Raw genomic sequence first — 12,735 nt, forward strand, 5'->3', positions numbered from 1 at the left:
CTACAGGCAGACAAAGATCACAGAGACAACACCAGAGAAGGAGACAGACCTAACCAGTCTTCCTGACAAATAATTCAAAATAAGAATCATAAACATGCTGACAGAGGTGCAGAGAAATACACAAGAGAAATGGGATGAAGTCCGGAGCGAGATCACAGATGCCAGAAAGGAGATTGCAGAAATGAAACAAACTCTGGAAGGGTTTATAAGCAGAATGGATAGGATGCAAGAGGCGATTGATGGAATGGAAACCAGAGAACAGGAATGCATAGAAGCTGACATAGAGAGAGAAAAAAGGATCTCCAGGAATGAAACAATGTTAAGAGAACTCTGTGACCAATCCAAAAGGAACAATATCTGTTATAGGGGTTCCAGAAGAAGAAGAGAGAGGAAAAGAGATGGAAAGTATCTGAGAAGAAATAATTGCTGAAAACTTCCCCAAACTGGGGGGGAAAATAATCGAACAGACCACGGAAATACACAGAAACCCCAACACAAAGGATCCAAGGAGGACAACATCAAGACACATAATAATTAAAATGGCAAAGATCAAGGACAAAGAAAGAGTTTTAAAGGCAGCTAGAGAGAAAAAGGTCACCTATAAAGGAAAACCCATCAGGCTAACATCAGACTTCTGGACAGAAACCCTACAGGCCAGAAGAGAATGGCATGATATATTCAATGCAATGAAACAGAAGGGCCTTGAACCAAGGATACTGTATCCAGCACGACTATCATTCAAATATGACGGGGGGATTAAACAATTCCCAGACAAACAAAAGCTGAGGGAATTTGCTTCCCACAAACCACCTCTACAGAACATCTTACAGGGACTGATCTAGATGGGAGCACTCCTAGAAAGAGCACAGCACAAAACACCCAACATATGAAGAATCGAGGAGGAGGAATAAGAAGGGAGAGAAGAAAAGAATCTCCAGACAGTGTATATAACAGCTCAATAAGTGAGCTAAGTGAGGCAGTAAGATACTAAAGAGGCTAATCTTGAACCTTTGGTAACCACGAATTTAAAGCCTGCAATGGCAATAAGTACATATCTTTCAATAGTCACCCTAAATGTTAATGGGCTGAATGCACCAATCAAAAGACATAGAGTAATAGAATGGATAAAAAAGCAAGACCCATCTATATGCTGCTTACAAGAAACTCACCTCAAACCCAAAGACATGTACAAACTAAAAGTCAAGGGATGGAAAAACATATTTCAAGCAAACAACAGCGAGAAGAAAGCAGGGGTTGCAGTACTAATATCAGACAAAATAGACTTCAAAACAAAGAAAGTAACAAGAGATAAAGAAGGACACTACATAATGATAAAGGGCTCAGTCCAACAGGAGGATATAACCATTCTAAATATATATGCACCCAACACAGGAGCACCAGCATATGTGAAACAAATACTAACAGAACTAAAGGGGGAAATAGACTGCAATGCATTCATTCTAGGAGACTTCAACACACCACTCACCCCAAAGGATAGATCCACCAGGCAGAAAATAAGTAAGGACACAGAAGCACTGAACAACACAGTAGAGCACATGGAACTAATAGACATCTATAGAACTCTACATCCAAAAGCAACAGGATATACATTCTTCTCAAGTGCACATGGAACATTCTCCAGAATAGACCACATACTAGGCCACAAAAAGAGCCTCAGAAAATTCCAAAAGATTGAAATCCTACCAACCAACTTTTCAGACCACAAAGGCATAGAACTAGAAATAAACTGTACAAAGAAAGGTAAGAGGCTCACAAACACATGGAGGCTTAACAACATGCTCCTAAATAATCAATGGATCAATGACCAAATAAAAATGGAGATCCAGCAATATATGGAAACAAATGACAACAACAACACTAAGCCCCAACTTCTGTGGGACACAGCAAAAGCAGTCTTAAGAGGAAAGTATATAGCAATCCAAGCATATTTAAAAAAGGAAAAATAATCCCAAATGAATGGTCTAATGTCACAATTATCGAAATTGGAAAAAGAAGAACAAATGAGGCCTAAGGTCAGCAGAAGGAGGGACATAATAAAGATCAGAGAAGAAATAAATAAAATTGAGAAGAATAAAACAATAGCAAAAATCAATGAAACCAAGAGCTGGTTCTTTGAGAAAATAAACAAAATAGATAAGCCTCTAGCCAGAATTATCAAGAAGAAAAGAGAGTCAACACAAATCAACAGTATCAGAAACGAGAAAGGAAAAATCACAACGGACCCCACAAAAATACAAAGAGTTATTAGAGAATACTATGAAAACCTATATGCTAACAAGCTGGGAAACCTAGGGGAAATGGACAACTTCCTAGAAAAATACAACCTTCCAAGACTGACCCAGAAAGAAACAGAAAATCTAAACAGACCAACTAACAGCAATGAAAGAAGCGGTAATCAAATAAGTACCAAAGAACAAAACCCCCAGGCCAGATGGATCTACCACGGAATTTTATCAGACATACAGGGAAGACATAATACCCATTCTCCTTAGAGTTTTCCAAAAAATAGAGGAGGAGGGGATACTCCCAAACTCATTCTATGAAGCTAACATCACCCTAATACCAAAACCAGGCAAAGACCCCACCAAAAAAGAAAACTACAGACCAATATCCCTGATGAACATAGACGCAATAATACTCAACAAAATATTAGCAAAACGAATTCAAAAATACATCAAAAGGATCATACACCATGACCAAGTGGGATTCATCCCAGGGATGCAAGGATGGTACAACATTCGAAAGTCCATCAACATCATCCACCACATCAACAAAAAGAAAGACAAAAACCAAATGATCATCTCCATAGACGCTGAAAAAGCATTTGACAAAGTTCAACATCCATTCGTGATAAAAACTCTCAGCAAAATGGAAATTGAGTGCAAGTACCGCAACATAATAAAGGCCATCTATGATAAACCCACAGCCAACACTATATTGAACAGCGAGAAGCTGAAAGCATTTCCTCTGAGATTGGGAACTAGACAGGGATGCCCACTCTCTCCACTGTTATTTAACATAGTACTGGACGTCCTAGCCACGGCAATCAGACAAAATAAAGAAATACAAGGAATCCAGATTGGTAAAGAAGAAGTTAAACTGTCACTATTTGCAGATGACATGGTATTGTACATAAAAAACCCTAAAGACTCCACCCCAAAACTATTAGAACTGATATCGGAATACAGCAAAGTTGCAGGATACAAAATCAACACACAGAAATCTGTGGCTTTCCTATACACTAACAATGAACCAACAGAAAGAGAAATCAGGAAAACAACTCCATTCACAATTGCATCAAAAAAAATAAAATACCTAGGAATAAACCTAACCAAATAAGTGAAAGACTTATACTCTGAAAACTACAAGTCACTCTTAAGAGAAATGAAAGGGGACACTAACAGATGGAAACTCATCCCATGCTCGTGGCTAGGAAGAATTCATATCGTCAAAATGGACATCCTGCCCAAAGCAATATACAGATTTGATGCAATCCCTATGAAACTACCAGCAACATTCTTCAATGAACTGGAACAAATAATTCAAAATTTCATATGGAAACACCAAAGACCCCGAATAGCCAAAGCAATCCTGAGAAAGAAGAATAAAGTAGGGGGGATCTAACTCCCCAACTTCAGGCTCTACTATAAAGCCATAGTAATCAAGACAATTTGGTACTGGCACAAGAGCAGAGCCACAGACCAATGGAACAGACTAGAGAATCCAGACATTAACCCAGACATATATGGTCAATTAATATTTGATAAAGGAGCCATGGACATACAATGGCGAAATGACAGTCTCTTCAACAGGTGGTGCTGGCAAAACTGGACAGCTACATGTAGGAGAATGAAACTGGACCATTGTCTAACCCCATATACAAAAGTAAACTCAAAATGGATCAAAGACCTGAATGTAAGTCATGAAACCATTAAACTCTTGGAAGAAAACATAGGCAAAAACCTCTTAGACATAAACATGAGTGACCTCTTCTTGAACATATCTCCCCGGGCAAGGAAAACAACAGCAAAAATGAATAAGTGGGACTATATTAAGCTGAAAAGCTTCTGTACAGCAATAGACACCATCAATAGAACAAAAAGGAACCCTACAGTATGGGAGAATATATTTGAAAATGACACATCCGATAAAGGCTTGACGTCCAGAATATATAATGAATTCACATGCCTCAACAAATAACACAATTAAAAAATGGGCAGAGGAACTGAACAGACAGTTCTCCAAAACAGAAATACAGATGGCCAACAGACACATGAAAAGATGCTCCACATCACTAATTATCAGAGAAATGCAAATTAAAACTACAATGAGGTATCACCTCACACCAGTAAGGATGGCTGCCATCCAAAAGACAAACAACAACAAATGTTGGCGAGGCTGTGGAGAAAGGGGAACCCTCCTACACTGTTGGTGGGAATGTAAGTTAGTTCAACCATTGTGGAAAGCAGTATGGAGGTACATCAAAATGCTCAAAACAGACTTACCATTTGACCCAGGAATTGCACTCCTAGGAATTTACCCTAAGAATGCAGCAATCAAGTTTGAGAAAGACCAATGCACTCCTATGTTTATCGCAGCACTATTTACAATAGCCAAGAATTGGAAGCAACCTAAATGTCCATCGATAGATGAATGGATAAAGAAGAATGGTACATATACACAATGGAATACTACTCAGCCATAAGAAAAGGGCAAATCCAACCATTTGCAGCAACATGGAATAAAGCTGGAGGGTATTATGCTCAGTGAAATAAGCCAAGCAGAGAAAGAGAAATACCAAATGATTTCACTCATCTGTGGAATATAAGAACAAAGGAAAAACTGAAGGAACAAAACAGCAGCGGAATCACAGAACCCAAGAATGGACTAACAGGTACCAAAGGGAAAGGGCCTGGGGAGGATGGGTGTGTAGGGAGGGATAATGGGGGGGAGGAAGAAGGGGGGTATTAAGATCAACATGCATAGGCGGGGTGGGAGAAAGGGGAGGGCTGTACAACACAGAGAAGACAAGTAGTGATTCTACAACATTTAGTTATGCTGATGGACAGTGACTGTAAAGGGGTTTATAGTGGGGACCTGGTATAGGGGAGAGCCTAGTAAACATAATATTCTTCATGTAAGTGTAGATTAAAGATAACAACAACAAAAAAGAAAGGGCAGTTCCTGTGTGGTGACCTCCAACGAGTTCTACACAATGATATAAAGGGCATATAAAAGTGTAGGCAAAGGGTCTGTTTGTGTTTATACAGAGAATCAAAGCCTATTTGAGCTACCCTGAAAATGAACTAAGATACGATATGAAAAAGAACTTTAAACATCAGCACTCTATGGAAGACTCATGCCAGAAGATGATCATCAAAAAACCCCAACAAAGATCCACGCACTGCTACAGCTGTAGATGCACTCATCCCACCAGATCCTGGACTTGCCATGGGAATGAGGAAGGAGATATCTAAGCTGGCCTGTGCATACAGTAAAACAACAAACTTGACTGGATGTATACTGTTGGAACTCAATCAAGAATTAGGAGAAGTGCAAATTGTAGCGCTTGAAAATCTTACAAGTACAGACTATTTACTGTTAAAAGAACATAAGGGATGTGAACATTCCCCAGGAATGGGTTGTTTAATTTGTCTGATTTCTCTCAGACTGTTCAAGTTCAGTTGGACAATACCCACCATATCATAGATAAGTTTTCACAAATGCCTAAGGTGCCTAACTGGTTTTCTTGGTTTCACTGGAGATGGCTGGTAATTACAGGTCTGCTTTGGTTATGTAACTATACTCCTATTATGTTAATGTGTGTGCGCAATTTAAGTAGTAGCTTAAAACCTATACATGCTGAAGTTACTCTACAAGAAGATATGTCAAAGAAATAATCAATCTTCCCATGTTTTCTGCCGCCTGCTACTTCTATAGCTTTTCTTCTTCCTTCCTAATTACAACCCTTAAATAGAATTTGTGCCTCATATCAAATTTACCGAGTATCATAATTCTTCCAAGTGGTAAAGATACCTCAAGACAAATGCTGGGCATAGAAGCTACAGGGCATAAATATGCAAAGAAATAAAAAGCTAACCATTTCAAACAATAAGGCTTCTCTCTCACTTACCAACTTCACATTTCCCTGTATGGCCCCGGAAGATGACTGGTTAGCCAGAGACAGGTAAGATTCCTCAAGGGAGGAACAACCTAAGACAGGCACAGTCGCAGGGGGGTCATCAGGTGAGAAATTGGGGATCAACAGAGGTGAGGCTTAGAACCTCACCCCCCCTGTTCTGAGAGAAATCTTCTGCATACGTGGATGTTTTATTGCCCTTGTCTAGCTTGGATTAACACATAGTCTACAGGCACACACCTGATCATCTACATTTGCTCTCTTACAACACTAAACTATGTCTTCTACCTTTATCTTGTATCTACCTACCACTTCAGCATTTTATTAAAAATAATAATAATAAAGAGAGAAATGTGGTATCCACATATAAATCAAGTATAAAAATCAAATGAGTATTCATATTTGAACTGACTGTTTATAGTTCATAATGCATGAGCAAAACCGAAAGTTTCTGTGATGGCTTCCCTTGTACTGTTCACCATGTAAGAACTTATTCACTATGTAAGAATTTGTTCTCCATGTAAGAACTTGTTTGTTATGCCTCAGAAGATTGGAGACTGACGAAAATTAGGCTTGGGGTGGATTAATGATTGTGCATTGAGCATTGACTCCCCTATATAGAATTTTATTGTTGTTACCAACCATTTGATCAATAAATATGAGAGCTGCCCTCACACACACAAAAAAAAAGTACACACTTCCAATGGTAAAATAATAAGTAACCGGGATGTAATGAATATAGTCAAGATATTGTAACAGCTTGGTATGGTGATAGCTGGTACCTAGAATTGTCATGTAAATAAATGTTGAATCACTATGTTGTATACCTGAAACTAATGTAATGTAATACTGTGTGCCAACTACCCTTCAATAAAAAATAATTATCTACAAAAAAACCACAAAAAACAAAAACAGAGAACTGCCATCTACTTCAGTGTGAAAAGTTAGCATCCATATTGACAATATTGGAACTAAAAATAATAAAAAGACACCACTTAATTTTTAATCCACTTGATGTCCAATATTAAATCACAACTCTGGAGTTCAGTAAGCCTTTTTTATTTATACTTGATGTTAAACAGGATATATACATTATTCAAGAATGAAAAACACTGTCATATTCAAGTTTTAAGTGGAAAACCCCAGTACAAATAATAGAATTAATGTGCATGACTGATCTGTGACCTGATAAATATGGCTTGACTACTGTACTGTTTGAATGAGCCATAAATACAAGGGAAGTTAAAACTGTTACAGTTGAAGAAGCCAAGTTTATGTAAATAGAAAAATATAAATGAACTTAAAGGGATTTTTCATGTTTTCACAAAGCCTTCTTCCCATAAATATTTCATAAAATGGTATGGACAAGTATTTGAGAAAGGCCCAAATTTATGTTTTACATATTTTGTTTTGTCTATGGAACTCCTCAAAAAATTATTTCTCTACTTATTCAAATAACATCTTAGTTTTATTATTGGTTCGTAGATTTAGTAGAACTAATTTATATATTTACATATTAAGCAATAATAAAAATAAGTCTACATACAAAATATTCAGAAACAATAAGCTAAAAATGTACTATAGGCATAAAATGTTTGATCAAATTAATATCTAATTATGAAATCATTTAACGTGTTAAATCTATTTTTATTAATTTAATAGCAACCATGGCTTTTTAATTCTTCACAAGGGCTTCATGTTCTGAGTTATTTTGAATTTCAATTATAATTTATAATACACTGTGCTGTCAAATCCAACTGATTGCAGAACCCATGCTTTATATATATATATATCACACACACACACACACACACACACACACACACACACATTCCATCAATCTCTGGGTATTAAATATGAGTAAGATTATCACCTACCTTTCAAATTGTACCTTTTGGTACCTAATTATGGCTGACTTATAAAAAGACTTCTAAATGACTATATTTTATTATCACAAAGAATTATAATAAAACAAATTCATAATAAAACGGTAATACTTTCTGATAAGAAATCCCATATTTTTCATAACAAGAACTTAAATAATTACTAATATTTAGCACTTAATTTTTCCTGAAGATAAAAATTTACTATTTTATGTATGCAACTACATCATTAAAAATTATGAATTATGCTGGTATAGTAATTTGTTGACTTGATTAATCCATTGCTTATTAATAAAATGTCATGATTCAAATTTGTTGTGCTATCTTTTTTGAGCATGTGGACGAACAATCACAGAGTTCTTTGGAGAAAACTTTCTGAGGAAATGGGAGACTTATGCAATTTAACTCTTAAACCCATGAAAAATATAAACATTCATTAGATCTACAAAGTAAACCTTAAGTAATCAGAATAGAAAATTTCTGATTTTAATCCTTGCCCTTCACATAAAATGAGAAATGATCTATATGATGTAAGAAATAGAATAACTAAGATTTATGACAGCATCCTTTTTTTAAAAAAGCAAATTCCCCAAGCTGACATGCGTATCTATGTGTGCAAGGATTTTTTTCAAAATTTAGATGAATTTCTTATTTAAATTATCATAAAGATAAGTATCCCTTATTGTTTTATCAGATTTAGAATAAACTGCTCTATTTCAAGATGTTGGCGTCAAGAATAAAGTAACCTGGCAATTTGAAAGAAAATTCTCATAAGTGTATAAGAATAATGATTCAACTATCTAAAATGTTTTCTTTCTCTCTGTAAAAACAAATTAACTGTAAGTATAACTAAACACAAATATGTTTTTGGTGTGAGTGCAAATGTGAGCACGTGAGAGCTCGTATATAATAAATGTTTAAAAGAAGGATAACAGTTCTGTAATATGTTATGATTCAATGTTTCATTCTGGTCTATCTCACATATACAGATACCTTAGAAACTACTAAATTCATTTTCCCTCCATTTTACTTTCTCAACTGAAGCATACAGGGACTGAGTGCTTAGAAGGTATTATTTCACATGTAATCAGTGCCATCTTCTGGCAGTTGGAACTATTTGTGTATTGACATAAAATTCATTATGGATTATAACTTCCATTTTCTCCACAAGTTACATGTACAGGTTATTGAGTAACAACCCTTCATTAAAATTAATTAAGAAAAAAACTTTTAATAGAAGGAGCATGTTTCAGGTTACCTTCAAATACATAAGATTTCAAAAGAGACTGAGTCAGTCATCCTACAGATTCTACTACTAAATCTTCTACTAACTAGATATTGAATCTTAGATTAACTATATAAGCCACTCTGGACCTCAGTTTCCCCATCTATAAGGTTGTTCAACTAAGTTGTTAAATAAGTTCCAAAAAGTTACTAAAATTCCATTTGATTCTAGCTTTAGAAATTTTTATGACTATTTCTGGGTTTAGCATCCTAATCTGGAATATACGCCTGTCTGGGCACACTTTTTCGTAGTTAATCTCCTTTATTAATATGGATTTTTTTGTTTACACACACTGCTTGAATTTTCTTCAGAAATAAACCTCAATTTACACTTCTCCTCATCCAAATAGCTTTCCCCTAAACATTACACATTAGAAAAGCTTCATTGAGTTGTGAATAAATCTAAACCCTAATGACTGAAAAGAATTTTTAAAATAAATTCTGTAAAGATAAGTGTGCATGCTTTAGATAAGATGAAGTCAATATAAAATCAAGGACCCACAAGTTGATGGGAAAGAAGTCCCTCCAAAGCTTCTAGAATCCTAAATGTTATTGTCACATATAAAAAGTTGGAAAAGCTCAGAGTGTGGGCAGCTTCTCCTAACATCCCCATAGGTTTGACTGACACTACCCAGTATTGTAGACTTGTCACCTTGGATTTACCCTTACTGCCACTTCATTCTCCTTTCATATCAGTCATCAACTCAATTCTTGTTTTCAAAATGCGTTGCTCTGATGTATACCTTCTTATTTAAACTTTCTGGCATCCACACAGTTTAGGTTCTCTACTTCCTAGACCTGAATTACTAAAATATCAGTCACAGTCTACAGCTTAGAGTGATTAAGGACTTGCATCCAAATCATTTGGGATGCTCGTTAAAACATGTCACCTCCTTGACTACATAAAGTAGACCACCACTGTCACATTTTAGATACAAGTGATCTTAAAAGTAAAAATACAAGTAATTTTAAATGTTCTAGAAGTCAGATTAAAAAACTGAAAACAAACAAATGAAATTTAGTAATATATTTGATGTAATCCAATGCATGTAAAATATAATTTCAATATGTAATCAGTTAAAAACATATAAATGTGATACTTCATATTCTTTTTTTCATACTAAGCCTTCTAAATCTGGTAATTTATACTTGTAGCATATCTCAATTTGGACAAGCACATTTCGATAGCTTAAGAGTCATCTGTGGCTAGTGGCTATGTATGATACCGGACTGAATCTGATTTGGAGAAGGGGTAATCCAAGCTAGAAATCTACTAGCAAAATACCCAAGTGATTATTTCACACCGTCAAGTTTGAGGACCACCACTCTTGACCATCCTGTACACAATCCATTCTACAATTATTACTGTATTTACACTTGAAAAAATTCTCCTTTAATTATGTTAATCCGAAGAACCCAGAAATCCCTGGTACCTCCAGTTAATCAACTCAGATGGGTACTCAAAGCTCCCTAAAGGTGACCACACCTCATCTATCTAACCTACTCTCTAATAGGAAATATTTGGGGTTCTTTCATGAAGTTTCCTTATTCATTCACAAATATTTGTGGAGAACCCACAGGATGTGATCCCACAGCGATCCTTCCGGAAACAGGAAGATATAACACAAATCATTACATAATTACTACAATATAATTGTTTTCATTGCAACACTGAAAGCGGTGCTGTAAAATAGTGCTATGAGATGCTATGGGAATGCATAAGAGCAGGACCATTTAGTTTGATGGGTTAAAGGAAATTTCTTTAATGCAGTAGCATTTAAGTTTTCTAAAAGAGTATAAATGTAAGGTAGAGGAAAGCACATCATGAAAAGCCCTGAGGTGGAAAAGTTAAAATCTGCCTAATCCTCAAACAGATTAGGAAAGTAATCTTTCTGAAAGGGGGCTGCTGAAGTAGGCAGAAGTCATAGGAGGCCAAATTTCTGAGTGTTCAATATTTTTTTCTTTCTGTTATGCATATTTAAACAAAATAGATGACAAACTCCTAAAAAAGTACACATCATGACTTCTAAGCGTTATTTCTTATATCTCATGGAGCACAAAGTGTTTAATAAATACTTCCTGTATGCATGGAAAACTCATGTATTTTGTTAGCCTTTTAAATTCTAGAATCTCCAAAATCATATTAACAATTAATGTGCATCTTCAGATATTACTATGAAATGCAAGGAAGTCTTTCCTAAGGTGCTGAGAATTATATAAAGTTCCTTAGACAGACAATTTTTATAGGGAATAAGGTGGGCATTGAGTGAGCTCTACTCCGGTGATGCCAGAATTCTGGCTCTAACCCAAGTTTCTGGTAGAAGTGAAAAGATGGTGATTTAAACACACAGAGATGAAAGGATGTAAAGAAGTATTTTATTGAGTTAAATCTGCCTGTTACCTAGTACCTATGTTTTACTCTTCAAACTGATCAAAATCTGATACATAGCACTGTGAAAGGCAGAATTCTAAGGTGCCCTCCCCCAAATTTGTGCCCTCTAGGGAGCATGAACCTATATTCTCTCCCCTTGTGTGTGGCAAAACCTGTGAATATGAAGGATATCACTTTGGGGATTAGGTTCATCAAAGGGGAAATGACGTGCAGGATTGGGTCTTACATAAGCAGGTGAGCCCTTAAAAAAGGGCTTTTAAAGTCTCTAAAACACTACAAGTGTGAGAAGGTCTATGCAAGGGCAACCTGGGCAAAGGTGCAAGATGTCTCTGGCCAACGGCAAGAGGAAGACCTCAATCCGAGAACCATAGGATATTAACCCTGCCGACCACCAAGCGGCTTGGAAGACGACTCCAGATCTCAGGTGAGAAAACGCACCTGCAGACCCCTTTATGCCACCTTCTGAGATTCTAAGCAGAGCCTACAGTTATGCCACACCAACACGGTCATGGCTTTCAAGGACTGACAGAAAAAAACGGGTGGTTTTAAATCACTAATTTGTGGTAATTTGTTATGCAATAGAAAACCAATACACTTGGGCATTTCTCATATAATTAAGTAACGGTATGTCTGGTAGATAAAGGTTTTTGACTTTGTTTTACAAATAATTTTTCTAGCTGCTTAACTTGTTTCACAATTTACATGAACATAAATTGGGCACTCTCTCTTAACTACTTTTCACCTTAACATGAAAGTCATTCAACCTGAGAATCTAAATTCATCGAAAAAGAAAAATCTTCATTATTGAGGGCCCTTTTCATTGAGGTGGCTATTTCTGACCAGCGCCCGCGGGTGGGCGGAGCCGAAGCAGCCCCAGCGCCAGAGGCAGCCCCCAGGCGGCCAGCGGATGCCTCGTCCGGGCAGGTGGCTGGCGTTGCGTACAGCGGTGGTCAGACGTCGACAGGGCATAGAAAACCGAATGCGGTTCTTCCCTTTAACCCCTAACCCAATTTCTC

This window comes from Manis pentadactyla, chromosome 13, assembly GCF_030020395.1.
Source record: "Manis pentadactyla isolate mManPen7 chromosome 13, mManPen7.hap1, whole genome shotgun sequence".
Taxonomy (NCBI): Eukaryota; Metazoa; Chordata; class Mammalia; order Pholidota; family Manidae; genus Manis; species Manis pentadactyla.